Source organism: Oryzias latipes, chromosome 19, assembly GCF_002234675.1.
Source record: "Oryzias latipes chromosome 19, ASM223467v1".
In the NCBI taxonomy this organism is placed as follows: domain Eukaryota; kingdom Metazoa; phylum Chordata; class Actinopteri; order Beloniformes; family Adrianichthyidae; genus Oryzias; species Oryzias latipes.
The window spans coordinates 288,359-303,806 of record NC_019877.2 but is presented as its reverse complement, the minus strand read 5'-3'; the positions used below and the strand labels follow the sequence as shown (position 1 = coordinate 303,806).

Below are 15,448 nucleotides of genomic sequence, written 5' to 3'. Positions count from 1 at the left end.
ACCCGAGGCGTTTTTTTTTTTGACGCTTTAACGCGTGGCGTTTTTTCGCGTCGGTGTGCACACTCTCGTTGGTGCCCTTTGTTTTGTCACGAGGCGTTAAACGTCGGCGAAAATCGCCGGCGAAATTCGTCCCGGTGTGAACAGGCCTTTAACCATAAAGACGAGCCAGTCTTTTTTCACAGCATCCGGTAGTTTACTTTCAATGGTTTTAATCACAAGTGGATTCTTCAGGGCTCCTGAATTTCCGAGTTCAGTGAGGTCATCAAGAGCTTTTTCCACGGTCTGGATTAAATCAATGACTTTTCTGGGTTGATTAGCTTTCACGATTGGCATCTTCTCTAGATCTTCAATTATTTCCAGAGCAATGGTTGTTTTGTTGCCGAATCTGTTCTCAAGCACTCTGAAGATGTCCTCTGCTGTGTTGTAAATTGACAGGCGATGTTGATGGCAGATTTTCTCATCTATGCTGTCCAATAACTGGAGCCTTTTTACTTCTGGGGAACCAGTTGGTTCTCCTTGTTTCTGTAGACTATCCCAGTCTTTCTTCCAGCGATGAAAACTTCTTTTACAACCAGAAAATTTAGGCAAATTAGTCGGCCTTAATTTAATGGTCGGCGTCGTTTGCACATTCACCAAACTTGCTGCAGCAGCTACTGCTTGAGACGCACGGTTCTCTTCTGCAACGATTTGTGCTGTGATGAACTCAGACTTTCTTGCTTCAAGACCATTGATCATAGTTTTTAACCTTTTTACTCTGGCTTCAAAACCCCCTTTTTCTGCTATTGGTATCCACAGCTCCCAAGATGTTAAACTCTGAATTGAACCTTGGACAAGTTTCTGCACAATTGTGAACTGTGCTACATATCCAGCTTTGTTCATAGAAGTTACAGGGATGGCAGCAACATCATCACATGCTTTTTCAGCTTCTTGAACAGCAACACTCATTTCCTCAAAACCGTATCTTGACCAGAGGTTCAGTTGAACAACACTTTTCACACTGTCAAACCTTGAATCACATTCATTGATTGTTTTTTCTAAATCTTCTTCTTGTTGCTTATAAAGTTCCACTTCTTCTGTGTCTTTGCCACTAATTTCCAACTCTGCAAGTAGACCAGCTCTGTAATCATCATTTGCTTCACTTACATTTCTTGCCTCCATTGTGAGTCTTTTGAACTCCTCTTTTAGTTCATTTTCTCCCATACTTCGGGCCCTTCTGCTCAGGTAGTTGGCTTGTTTAGTGAAAGCATTTCTTGCCACGCTTCTTTCTCGCTTCAGTTGTTTTAATGTTCTTCCAAGATCTTCTTCAGCCATCTTTGTAGATTATGATTTGTTCTTGTGAACTTGCTTATTTACCACGTCGACAGGTGATTTCTCTGACTTTACCAGCTTTAGTTTCACCGTCACACGTTGGTTTTCAACTGTTGAGTCTTTTGGTCTCCCCCAGCTCCTGTCTGACTCGATAGACCATGTTTTCCAAAGGACATGGAAACAACTCAATCACACATCTACTTTGCTTTGCCTTTGTATTTATTTCGGCAGGTAGCTCTCTGATTTTAGATGAAGGTGATAGGTTGAAAAACTTAAAAGACAAACCAGAATTTCCATTTAACATTTCAAAACTTAACATGTCAAACATCAAAATGCTCACGACATTCAAATTATAACCAATAACCAGCATTCAACATAAAATAGATTCTTAATTCAATATAGTCCATACCAGTTGTGTCTTTGGCTTTGGTTCTGGAGTTGGAATGGAATCAGACCAAACAAAGATGCAGGTGTGATTTTTTCCAGTGATGAATGAGTTGAGTTAGGTGTGTTTGATGTTGACATTGGCATATCTGGCCCAGGTGGAGACTGTAGGTTTGGCCCGGGTGGAGACATTCCCAATAGCTATGATGTTTAACATGACACACACATTCACACACTGGTGGCCGCTCCGCTGCCGAACACAGGCGCCCGCCTACCACCAGAGGCAAGGTGGGGGTTCAGTGTCTTGCCCAAGGACACTTCGACTCATGGGCGTGCAAGGCGGGAATTGAACCTGCAATCTTACGATCATGGGTCGACCGCCCTACCGCTGCACCACGGCCGCCACCTGACCCTTTATCTGTTTACGACTGGACTACTGCAACGCCCTTTACACTGGGGTTTCCCAAAAGGCACTTTCCCGGTTGCAGTTAGTCCAGAACTCTGCTGCACGACTTTAACAGGAACCAAAAAATACAAACACATCACACCTATTCTTGCGTCTTTGCCTTGGCTTCCTGTTAATTTTAGGATTAATTTTAAAATTGTTTTGTTTGTTTTTAAAGCTCCACATGGACTGGCTCCAAAATACATCTCTGACCTCCTTCAGATTTATAAACCAGCTCGTGTTCTGAGGTCAGAGGTCAGCTCCAGCTTGTGGAGCCCATGATGAGGCTCAAATCCAGGGGAGACAGAGCGTTCTCTGTTGTTGGCCCTAAGCTGTGGAACGCTCTGCCATTGCATGTCAGAACAGTCCCCTCTGTGGAGTGTTTTAAATCCCGTCTTAAAACACATTTTTACTCTCTAGCTTTTTACACTGCGTGAGTTGTGTGGCCCTCTGTGCGTTTATCAGTGTGTTTTTTTTATCTTGTTTTTTGTATTCATTTTTCTGGTGTACTTTGTTTTTAATTTGTTTGGTAATCTTTTGTTTTTTTGGTCACTGTACATCACTTTGGAAACTGCCTGTTTGAGAAATGTGCTACATAATTAAAGTGAATTGGATTGGATTGGACAAAAAAGGTTCCAGAACAGTTTTTTTCCAACCGCCATAAACATATTAAACCAGGATCTGGGGCCTCATTTCTAAAACCTTGCGTAGGATTTGCGTCAGAAGTGGCGTACGGATGAAACATAGGATGTGCGTACGCACAGAAATATTCGGATTATAAAACCGTGCACACGCACATCCTACGCATCTTTCCCTTAATAAATCACAACCGATTCTAAATGCTGCGCAGCTTTAGCGGCTTCATGACACGCCCATAGTTGCCCATAAATAGTCCGTGAAACGCCCACAAATGAATATTCATTGATTGCGAAACCATGGCAAACACAGAGAGGAAATGAAAAAAACGTGACTTCACTCAATGTGAAGTAGAAGTTATCGTTGGCGAGGTGGAAAAGAGGAGAAAAGTGTTGTTTGGAGGGCACAGTGTGAGCATTACTAATGCCAAAAAGGCACGTGAGCGGCAAACGGTGGCAGACGCCGTAAATGCTGCAGCCTCACAACCTCGGACGTGGCCGAAATAAAAAAGAAATGGTCGGACATCAAAGTCGAGGTAATAAAACGTCTGGCGCTGCATCGCCAGAGTGTCTCTGCCACGGGGGGGGGGGCACCGGAGCTGACCCCTCTTGATGAGAGACTGGCAGCAATAACTGGGGAATCCCTTTTAAGTGGAGTGGTGACTGAGGCGGAGAGGCAACACCGACGCCCCAGATGCACCGGGTGACACCCCCCCAAAAGCCCGCAGAGGTCCAACAGGACGGCTGGAGGAAGTGGGAACCGGCTCATAAGCCACTCGTCCTCGTTTGCCAGCACGTCTTCTTGCTGTCTAAAGATGCGTTCACTCCGAATTCTTCCATTTGCCACATCTTCTAAGAGCGCAAGATCAGCCATTGTGCGTCATTACGCATTGTGATGGAGCATTTTATTTCCCTCCATTTAATTACATCTGACAAGCTACAGATGTTGGTAATAATCCACGTGGAAATGGGAAATTGATCAGCAAATGTAATTTCTTGTTGCTTTCTGAATGGTAGAGACATACGCCAAATTACTTTGTGTATGAATTGTGCAATACAAATATAAAATAATAAAATACGCCATACATTGTTTTATCAAAAATAAAACAAACTAAAGGCATATGCATGAATACCATAATTCCATAGCTTATGAAGAAATGTTTTACTGTGAAAACAACTTTCCCCAGTGGACAATTAGTACATCTGTCCGTCCGTCCGTCTGTCTGTCTATTACAAATAGAAGCACTTTTTATGTTGTTTTATGTCCTATTTATTATTTTAGTAGTAAGGTGTTTACATTTTTTAATGGATGAATGCTGCACTGACACTTTTTATTTCATTGTATCTATGACAATGACAAATAAAGATCCATCCATCCATCAGAGAGATCTTGGAGTAGAAAACTCTCTCCTCCACATCCAGAGGAGCCAGTTCAGGTTGCTCTGGCATCTGGTCTGTGTTACAGGCATGTCCCACTGGGCGGAGGCCCTGGGGAAGACCCAGGACACACCGGAGAGACTCCGTCTCAAGTGAGCCGGCTTGGTCGTTATTACACACAGAGGCAGTAGAGTTCCTTGCACTGCTATTTAATGTGGTATTGCTTTGTTCAGATTTACACCACATCAACATAGTAGAGCTAGCAAATTGGCTGATAGTAAATCCTGTCTTTTTGATAGTTCTAGAGTTCTAGAGATATAGATGATTTTTCACAATGTTTCATGAGAAGATTTGGAAGAAATCAGAGCTGTCACGTTTTCTCACGAACCTCTTTCCAACCTTCAGGCCATCCGAAACATTTTCAAAACCAGTTTCTGTTGTTTTTCTGAAGAACCAAGACTTTTTCACGTTTCAGCGTGATTCTGTTTTAATGTTGTGCAATGCAAAGATGACAGACGTTGCTGTTTCATCAGTTCCACAGAAGACCAAACGTCTATCACAAACACAGACTACAGTCCTGTGACGTCAGGAAGTCTTTGTCATCACCTTGGAATGCAGCAACTGACAGAAACCTTTAAAAAATTGTTTTTTCTTCTAAAATGGGGTTTAAGGTCTGAAAAGAGTCTACTTTGTGTCTCTGGAATCATTAGGAATCATCAGTGAGATCCTGCTGACTGTCAATAACACATCACAGTGCTGCTATGGTGTCTGTCCAGACAGAAAGGCTGCTATGCCACCAATGAGACCGACGAAGACGAGGACGACGACCACAACCAGTCTGTGGATTCAGACCCTTCAGTCCCAGAAGCCCCTGGAAGCTGAAGATGAGGCCTGAAAGGAGAGGAAGACGTGGGAAACCAGATCCAGGACTGAAGAGAGTTGAAACATTTGAACAAGTTTAGTGATTCAGCTTTCACTAATGAAGCATCAAGTAGCAACATAAGTTGGTTTGACAGAAATCCCACTTCAGTAATTGATCAAAAAAACTTTTAGGTCCTAAAATAAAAAAGATCTTAAAAAGTTGTGATGAAGGTGATGAAGCTCCTCCCCCTGTCTCTAAGGGTTCGTCCAGCCAACCTATGGAGGAAGCTCATTTCAACTGCTTGTATTCTGGACCTGGTTCTGTGGGTCATGACCCATAGCTCATGACTATAGGTGAGAATTGGAAAAAAGATCAATCAGTAAATTGAATGAATGAATGAATGGATTAATGGAGTCGGGGTCTCCACCTGCAGCCTGGGCTCTGGAACTCAATCCCTCCAGACGGGTTGGATTTTCCACATTCTGGAGTTGCTGAAGGTGTGAGGCAGCTGTCTGGTGGGGGCTTACTCTCCAGCCCCCATTTCAATCATGTGGACTTTAATGCCCATGGGGGGAACAACAGTGGCGGCCAGAAGGACGTGATGTGAACGGCCTCCCTGCTCTGAACCGGAGCTGCGTTCTCTTGTTGGACCTCGTCATGGTTTGTCCGTGAACAGACACCATGTTTGACCCCAAAGGTGTTCAGGTCATTACACGTGGCTCCAGGAGTCATGGTCTACTTTGGAACTGATGAAAGAGGAACCTCTGGATTTGATATTGCACAACATAAGACAGTGAGGAGTCTGAGAAAGATTTAGTTTTACTGACAAAAACAGAAACTGGTTTTAAAGAATGAACCTGATATCTTGACGGTTGTAAAGAGGCTTATGAAAAAAACTAACTCCGCTCCATCCAATATGGGATGAAATGTTCTTGGCTGTCATGAGATGAAGGCGTTCCCTACAGACATGGAACAAAGTTCTATGTGAGCCCCGCCCACTTTGAGTCTGATTTAAGGATGAGACTCAGCCTCAACCAGCAGAACTTCAGCTTCAGCTGCTCTGGTGAGTTTTCTTGATGTCCTGCTTTCATTCATTTGATTTTTTCATCAAACATTCTTCTAGAATGTCTCCATTTCTTTCAAATGATGCTGTGGTCTTTGTCCTGTTTTAGTTCTTTAGAAAGTTCTTGGTTTTTGTGTATTTTCTACAGACAAATGTCAGGATCTTGGTGTGTTTTAGGCTATGAGTTGGTTAAGATTGTTGGATTTTCTAATCTTTTTCAGTCTGGTCCTGCTCCAGACCGTCTTCAGAGGAAACAACTTCTCCCAGAAGTCTAAGGGAAGAAACTTTTGCTCCTTTTGCAACAAGCTCAGGTTTGTCAAATGGATCAAGTTTGAAAAAGTCATTTGGTTCTGCTGTGTTTTTATAATGAACAAAGCAAAATATCTGCTTCTTTATTTTCATTAACTGTCATTCTAAAAAAGACATTTTTTTCTGTTTTAGACATTTAGCTTCAAGTCAACGACAACATGTCATACCTAGCACCAGTCAAGGTTGTTGGTGGAGAAGGAGGAACCCCGTTCAGTTATAATGTTGCAGACACTGGAGGTCATCTTAAACGGCTTGATGTGTGGGTCGGACCAGACCATGTGACATGTATAATGGTCGAGATGACTGACGGCGTTTCAAAGATATTTGGGACCGCAAGCAACTGCGGTGATTCAATGACGTCTTTCACTTTTGAGGATAAAGAATATTTTTCCTCCCTCACTCTTTGGCCCAACAGTACTGGAAATCGCCTGGGTGGCATTAAATTCACAACAACGAAGGGCCAAAATTTTGAGGTTGGCGCAACGAGTGGACAGCCGCCGACTGAAGTAGATGTTGGCTCTGGAATATGTTTTGGAGTTAAGGGCAGGTCAACAGATGACACTGAACTTAATGCATTTGGGTTCCTGTTCATCAAATTTTCTGCATGAACCCGTTCTAGAGGGCTAGAACAGATTTTTGGATTTGCTGTCATTTTTCCTGCTGTACTGAGAAACTCCTGATGATTTTCCTGTTATTGTCACTGGAATCCAATGTTTCTGTTGTCCTCATCATCTCTTCTGGAAATGGCATTCTATCAGTAAATCTTGTTGGTGTGGACGCTGGAAAAAGCCCTTCAGTTCATGTCAAATCACTGTTTGTGCTCATCTAGTCTGTATGATTTGGAAAATAAAAACCTCAACCAAATCAGGAGTGCTATGAATTCTTAGACTGAACACAAATACATGTTGAAACATTTCTACCAGTTTGGGAGCATCCCTAAAGATGTAGGGGGTTAAGCCCCTCCCACAAGGAAGGTGACGGCAACACCAATGTCACGTCTGGATGATGCAGATGCCGACCAATCACAAGAGACGGCAGCTCAACAGGTTTACAACAATAAGGAGGTCAACAGAGAAGTCTTTCAAGAAAGACCTCTTTGACTTTAGCTTTACACACACAACTACACACATAGTACACACATACTATTACACGCACAAACTAGCACACACATACACAACCATCTCTAATCTAATGATCAGTTCATTTTGTCTTTTTTTATTCATTTCTAACTCTTAAACTGCATTTTTCCAACATTTTCTCCAAAGTCTGAATCTTCTGGTATTTTCTTCGTTGCACAACATTATAAAACAGTTTAAACATGTAGAGATGCTTATACTGGCAGGGTGAAACCAAATATTGCACAAGTCGCTACTGCTTCAGTCGTTTGGTTTACCACCAGATCAAGTTCAAAATCCTCCCGCTAAGCTATGATGCCTTACATGGTATGGCCATGACTCATTGGTTTTTTTCTTCTAAAATGGGGTTTAAGGTCTGAAAAGAGACTCCTTTACGTCTCTGCCCCCACCCCCCACCCCCAGGATCAAAGGTGATGATGCACATGACATCTCTCATTTCTACCAATTTACACAAAGAACCATGAACAAATCAGGAAAATTGACCAAACTTGTTGCTTCTGAAACCAAACCTTCAGAGGTTCAGAAGGATTTGTCTGCCCTGAAAAGAGAACAAGACCTTTTACTGGAGAAACTCTTCGTCAGAAACGAGCAATGATCTCAACTGAAGAAGAGCAGAATTGAGACTGAGGAGAGCTGTGTTTTGCACTGGGAGCTGCTGCAAGACATGGAAGTGGCCTTGGAGGAAGAGCGCCGACTCAGAAAGACGCGTGAAAAAGAACTGCAAAAGTGTGAGCAGTTGGTCCAGGCAAAGGCTAAAAAAGTCCAGCAGGACCTGGAGGAACAGGCCAACCTGGCACATCAACTCAGCACAAAACTGCAGCTGAAGATCAAACTGGCAGAAAAACTGGAGTCCCAGGCGGCGGAGCTTTCTGAAGTCACAACAACGCTGCAAGCATTCGTCCCACCTGTGGAGTCTGCAGACGCTGCACAGTCTGGACAGCTGGGTTCTGGACAACAAGCGGTTCCAGAGCCTTCCAAAATTGCAAGAAGCAGAAGAACAAGAAAGCCAAAGCACTCAGAGGAACTAGAAAGCTGTGAACCGGTCAGCCCACCTCTGGATGACCAGGTTGACATGAATCTGGATCAAACTAAAATGGAGGAAACTGACTCAGCAGAGACAGGGACCTTTCCTGAAGAGACTGAAGCCAAAGGAGGCATCAGCCCAAACTGAAGAGTCAAAGCGGGCCTCAGAACAACAACCCACTGCAGATCCTCCCAAAAGACGCAAGAGACCTGTGGAGATGGACACCACAGAATCTCCTCCTTCTAAACAAGTGAGGGTTTGCAAACCAGTCCCCATAAGGACACGTCTGGCCAGACGCATAGCGGAAGTCAACGCAAGACTTAGTCAGAGGACATCAGACAAAACTGGCTTAGGACTTCCATGGACCTTCACTGATAGTGAGCCTGAAACTGAAGCTTCACTTCCAAATCCAGTCAGCATAACCACACCTCCTACCGACCCAGAGAGTGAGCCAGAATTAGATGCTTCTCCTTCACAAACATTGGAGAACATCTCTGAGGAGGTTCCAGTCCAAATGAACACTGAACCATCCAACAATGAGAGGGAGGAAGTGGAAAGTTGGGACATTTCTGATGAAGCAGTCGTGTTCCAACTTCTGGGAGAAGAAACCAACTGTTCCAGCCAATCAGAGCCCCCCAAAAAGCCAAAGGTCTCCCTCTGGAGAAGGTTCAAAAAGGTTCTGACACCAGCAAGATGGAGGAAGTACAAGAGTGAGACTCCTGTGGTCGTCCCGGATCAAAGCTGTCCAGAGATTTCAGAGGCAGCTGAAGATCTGCTTCAGAGTCCATCTGTGGACGATCAAGACAGAGACTCAACGCTTGACTCTCAGTCTGCTGAGTCTGGATTGGCTGAAGAGGAAATGTCTGAAGACAAAGAAAAGTCTGATGACGAAGAGGAGGAAACTTCAGCTGATGAAGAAGACGAAGAAATATCCGATTATGAAGACGAGGAGGAAATATTAGATGATGAAGATGAAACGTCAACTGATGACTATGTCAAGTGTTCTGATCAATCTGAATACACAAGTGGACAGAAGATTTCCTTGTGGAGAAGATTTAAAAAGGTGCTCACTCCAGCGAGCAAACGCCAGTTTAGAAGAAGATTAAAGAACTAAGACTTGAACTAAACCAAAGTCGGGTTTTCTCCTGGTGCTCAGGTTCATCCTTAAAACAATCCTTTGAGGATAAAAGGGATGATATTAGATTGATCCCAGAGTGGGAAGATAGAAAAAAATAATGAAAGGGATAGATATGAATAAATGAATGAATGGATGAATGAATAATGGGGTGACTGTGGTGCAGTGGTAGGGCGGTCGACCCCTGATCAGAAGATTGCATGTTTGATTCCTAATGCAGAGGGTTGTGTGAGAGCAAAACCCAAAGAAACATGTGAATCACAAACACAGAAGACTTCATGTATGTCTCACAAACTTCTCTGTATGTACGGGTCATCAAGATTCTGTTACACGGCCCCCACTGCCGTCACCGGGGCCCTGCTCTGGAGCTGAGCACCTGGTGGGCGGGACTCTTCCCACCCCCTGGTTGGTTCCAGCCCAATGACATGGGACCCCTCCCTCACTGGCCGACCACCTGCAGGAGCGCTCAAACGGCGCCATTGCAATGGGGTTTGGGTAGCAGCTGAAGGTGAGTCCCTGGTGGTCCAAACTACGGTCATGGAATGTTTATTTATTCATTTGTTTAACAGGGACAGTGAACATTAATAGCATCACTGCAATGCGCCAGAATTAGCCCAAAGGCCATTTTTCATCCGTAGTCCCCGGACAGGTGGTAAATGTTGCTTTTGGAACTTGAAAGAGCAGGTCTCCGGGGGGATGGAGCCTGAGCTGGTGCAGGAGGTTGAAAGGTTCCGGCTAGATATAGTTGGATCCACTCCACACACTGTCTGGGCTCTGAAACTCAGTCCCTCAGGACAGGTTAGACTGTCTCCCTTTCTGGAGTTGCTCCTGGTGAGAGCAGGTGGGTTAGTGTGGGCTAACTCCTGAACCCCCAGCGCAGCCCCCAAGTGTTGGAGTTCACCCTGGTTGACGGCAGGTCATGTTCCTTTGCCTTTCGGTGGGGGACAGGTCTTGGGCTGTGGTTTGTCCCAAACGGGCATCACGTTCAAACACACCAGTGTCCATAAACATTTGGTACAACGCCACCATCGGCAGGAGATCGATGAGCAACTTTGTTCTGACGACATTCGATCGTGTGTCTTGGACAGTCAAGCATTGAGGAGGGGCAGAGATGTCCACTACCGGGTGGTGAGTTGGATTCCCTGGTGGGGAAGGAGGCTGGAAAGACCCGGCAAACTGTCTGGTTAGCTGGAATCATCTGGCTGAGCCCTCCATCTGGGAGGTCTTCAACTCCCAAATCCGGGAAAACTTCAAGCAGGTACCAAGGAAGGCTGGGGATTTTAAATCCAAGTGGACCACATTCTTCTCGTCTATTGTCTCCGCTGCTGTTCGTGGCTGTGTCTGCAAGCTCTCTTAATCCTGTTGTGGTGGGAACCCCCAAAGCCAGTGGTGGATCCCGGGAGTAAAGGCCCGTACACACCGGGACGAATTTCGCCCACGATATTCGCCGACGTTTAACGCCTCGTGACTAAACAAAGGGCACCAATGTGAGTGTGCACACCGACGCGAAAAAACGCCACGCGTCAAAGCGTCACTTTTTAAAAAACGCCTCGGGTTCGTTTTTTTGGTTTGACGCGCCGCGTCGAAAACTAGATAGACAACTTCATTTATCCATTTGGGAGGTTCCCGCATGGAAATTGACAGAGCACCTGACAATTGACAAAACTATACGACCAATGAGAATGGCGCTTTCGCACACGTGTCTGGAGCTTCTGAAGTTACAGTAAAACACAACTTGGGGGCGCTCAAACACAAAACTGCCTTTCTGAGCACATATACCAGCGAAGAAGGTATATGATAGACGCCAAGTAGCGTCTACACTGCCGCGAAGAAATAATGACGGACATTCTAAAATATCCCTGAACCAAGCACCAGTTGGAGCTACTGGTGCTTGAAATATTCATGTTTTCTTTGTATTATTCTGACAAGCGTGTAAATACTCGCTCTCTTCTTCTGAGCGAAAAGCGACTTTAAGAAGCGTAAAGTTGCGCAGCGCCACCTTGTGTACAGGAGTATTTCTATTTTACATTAAGCGCCATCTAATGTCAGGGAATGAAATTGCATGTTCGCTCAGCTCATCGTCAGCGAAAATCGCCTGGGTGTGAACACAAAAAACGTGGCGAAAAACGCTGGCGAATAACGCCTGGCGAATATTTGTCCCAGTGTGTACGGGCCTTTAGGTATAAAAAGGAGCACTTCTAGCAGGCCTGGCTGGCTGCTAGGACTCCTAAGGTGGCTGATGGGTACCGGCAGTCGTAGTGAGCTGCAGCTGAGGCTGCTTTGCTAGCAAAGACTCAGTCCTGGGAGGAGTTTGGGTGAGGCCAAAGAGAAGTACTATCGCCGGACCTCAGAGAGATGATGGCAAATCATCCAGGTCCAGGCAAACTACGCCTTTTTCTGCACAGGTGGAAAAAAAAAGATGAATGTTTAGAGGGAGCACAGCAGCAGACACTTTCAGACGAATTAAATTTCAATCCTTTAAGGGTTTTAAATAGAACGATTCTTTCCGAAAGCTGTAAAGTTCTGGAGGTTCTTCAGGGACCTGTAGATATTTCAACATCCACAAATTCCAGAAGTCATTACGCTTTTCTTTTTTCTTTGTCTGGTTGAAACAAACCCCAAAAATCTCATTACAAACAAAAAAAAACAAAAAAAACACAAACAACAAATTTCTAGGATCTGCTGTTGAAACTGCTCAGACCTGATCTCCATGTGAATGAGGCAGAGACCAACACTGACCTCTGCTGTTCGGTTTGTGTCATTACAGTTTGTGTCTGCAGCTCTGATTTCTTCACGTGATTCTTCTCAAGAAATAACAAAAATGAAAATCTAAAGCTGCGTTTTCTACACTGTACATTAACAAAACATGTCTTAATCATGAATAAATATTCTCTAAGTGAATATAGACTTTGCCTTTTTGAAACAAAGGATCGTTTTTCTGTTCTTGGTTGAACCAAACCTGAACTCCAAGTTGGTACATTTTAAATGTTCATGTCCAGAAAGGCTGGTGAGCGTATTCCAGGAAACTGTGAGTCCATCACATGTTTAAGGAGAGCAGAGAATCAGTCATTCAGCAGAAACGTCAGCTGAACATGAACCGTTTGAAACACCAAACACAGTAAAGTAGAAGCAACAACTGATGCATTTATTTCACCAAACTCCACAGTTTTAATACAAACACTGAAATAAAGGATTATTTCATCAATTAGGCAGAAATCTAACAGAAAAACAGCAGAAACGCAAAAAATGACATAGTAGCTCAATCTTTCTGTGTGCATTATGGGTGTTTTTCAGATGATGAAGATGATGAAGACCACGTCTAAAGGTCCCTAAACTGCAGGCAGCTCTTCAAAGGGTTAAACGTCTCATTTAAATGAAACATTTTGATGATTAACCTCTGCTGGAAAAACAACTTATAAGTCTATCCAATCAACGTGATGATGCCCCGCCCACTTTTTCTCTAAAGGAAAACATTTTGGGATGGCAGCGTGTGAAGAAGGTCACAACAGGAGAGACTGAAACCTTGTCTGCTTCTGCAAACGGAGGCCAGGAGAGTCTGCGCAGTCTGCAGCGGCTGCAGTCAGATCAGTGGATGGAGTAGTTCTCGCCAGCGGCGCCGGAAACTGAGGACTCCAGAAATTCAACTCAGTCAGCTGTTTTTCCACTGGAAACTACAATGAAGAACCACTTTAGTTTGTGAAGAGAAGTTCATCTGGGACGAAGTTTCTGAACTTTAGTTGGATGATTCACCAAGTGAAAACATGAAGGAGCTTCCTGCAGATCTGACTGAGGGTTAAGCTGCAGCTGGATTTTTCTCCTTGTTGGGTGAAACCAAAGCTCTTATGGACAACAGCCTGTCATGAGACGCACACAATTAAGATTAACCTTCCTAATCCCTGTAGTGAGATCCAGTAATGAAGCAGCTGGACCTGCAGTGACTCTTCAGGAAGCAGAGCTGAAGCTTCATCAGAGTCTGCACTAAAGCATCTGTGTGGAACAGAGTCACAGAAACAGAGGAGGACCATGTTTTGCAGAACTAAAACAATGTAATCAGAGACACCCCCCAACTTCCTTTAATCCATTTATCTTAAAGTAAAAATAAATGATCATCTGTTTTCTCAAACTCACTGACGGTCAGAGCAGAACAGAACAACACAGCCGGTTTGGCAGAAACCCTCTGGGATTTCTCCTCTTTCATTTCTGCAGTCAGATGCTTCCGTAGCTCTGCTTCCCAGAGATTCCTCTTTCCAGAGTTTAAGTCCTACATCAGAGTTTTAGACATTTAGTTCTTTTTAGATCTTTAAACTGCTCAGATCTTTAGACGTTTGGAGGTTGACAGTTGAGGAGAGTTTTAGTTCTATCAGGAAGAATGTTTGGATTTGTCATTGAGGCTTTAATGAACAGGACAAAGCATGTTCAGAAAATGGATGTTATTCATGGACAGATTCTGTCACAGCTTTTTCCATTTATCCAGGACCGGGTCGTGGAGGCAGCAGTCCAAGCAGAAATATCCAGACTTCCCTCACCCCTGCCACTTCCTCCAGCTCCTCTAAGGGGACCCTGAGATGTTCCCAGGCCAACCCAGAGATGTAGTCTCTCCAACATGTCCTGGGTCTTCCCTGGGGCCTCCGCCCAGTGGGACAAGCCTGGAACACCTCTCCAGGGAGGTGTCCAGGAGGCATCCAGACTAGATGTCCTAGCCACCTCAACTGGTTCCTCTGGTAGTTCTTCTGTGGGTGACGAAACTCCTCTCCCCTTATCTCTAAGGGAGCGTCCAGCCGCCCTATGGAGGAGGCTCATTTCAGCCGCTTGTTTTCTGGACCTGGTTGTTTGGGTCATGACCCAGAGCTCATGACCAGGTGAGTATTGGAACGAAGATCAACCAGTAAATTGAGAGCTTTACTTTTTGGCTCAGCTCTCTCTTCACCACAACGGACCGATACAATGACCACATAACTACGGACGCTGCTCTATTCCGCCTGTCATCTCACGCTCTGGTCTTCCCTCACTCGTGAACAAGACCCCCAGATATTTAAACTCCTCCACCTGGGGCAGGAACACTCCACCCACCCAGACATGGCAAACTACCTTTTGATAGAAATTTATTTGAGGATAAAACAGAGGACTTTAGGTTAGTCCAAGAGTCGACAAAGAAAAAAATTTAATAATTGTAGTCAGGGTCTCCACCCACATTCTGGGCTCTGGATCTCAGTCCCTCCAGACGGGTTGGATTTTCCACATTCTGGAGTTGCTGAAGGTGTGATGCAGCTGTCTGGTGGTCTTACTCTCCAGCCCCCAGCTCAACCGTGTGGATGTAACGCTTTAAAGGTTATGGGACTAGGCGCAAGTTGCAATACTCAGAATTTGTCTCAGGGAGCCCAAAGTGTGTAAATGAAAAGACAGCGATGAAAGTAAAATGCAATCGATTGTATTAATAGAACAAAACATTTAATACAAAAAAAAAGGGAACTAGGATGTGGGTCTGAGTCCTATTGAGTGGTTTCCAAAAGTCTATTGGTGGTTATGTAGTTGAGGTTTGCTGCAGCTGATGAGTCGTTATTGAAGGTGGTAGTATCAGGATCTCAGGATCATGTAGTTGGGTAGCTCACCATCAAGTTGCAGATCAAAGACAATACACAAAAAAAAACCTGACCGATGAAAGGGTCAGAAAAAAAAAAAACAGAAATCAAGAATTGAACAAAAGCAAACCAGTCATTTCACTGCGTGTACTGAAATGGATCAGAATAGCCATCATCATTGTAGAAAGCAA

At 44.4% G+C, this 15,448-nt stretch overlaps 1 long non-coding RNA gene across 2 annotated transcripts in view; it reads left to right on the top strand.

Annotated features, from left to right (window-relative positions):
• The window catches only part of LOC105358224, a 30,725-nt gene extending 23,478 nt beyond the window's left edge, over window positions 1–7,247 (top strand). The window contains exons 1-3 of one of the 2 annotated variants that reach the window (XR_002872082.1): window positions 4,632–6,074; window positions 6,296–6,385; window positions 6,516–7,247. This is a non-coding gene — a long non-coding RNA (uncharacterized LOC105358224). Of the gene's footprint in view, window positions 1–4,631; window positions 6,075–6,295; window positions 6,386–6,515 lie in introns of those variants that run through there. The other variant, XR_002872083.1, reaches the window with a different exon arrangement.
• The last annotated feature ends 8,201 nt before the right edge of the window (window positions 7,248–15,448 follow it).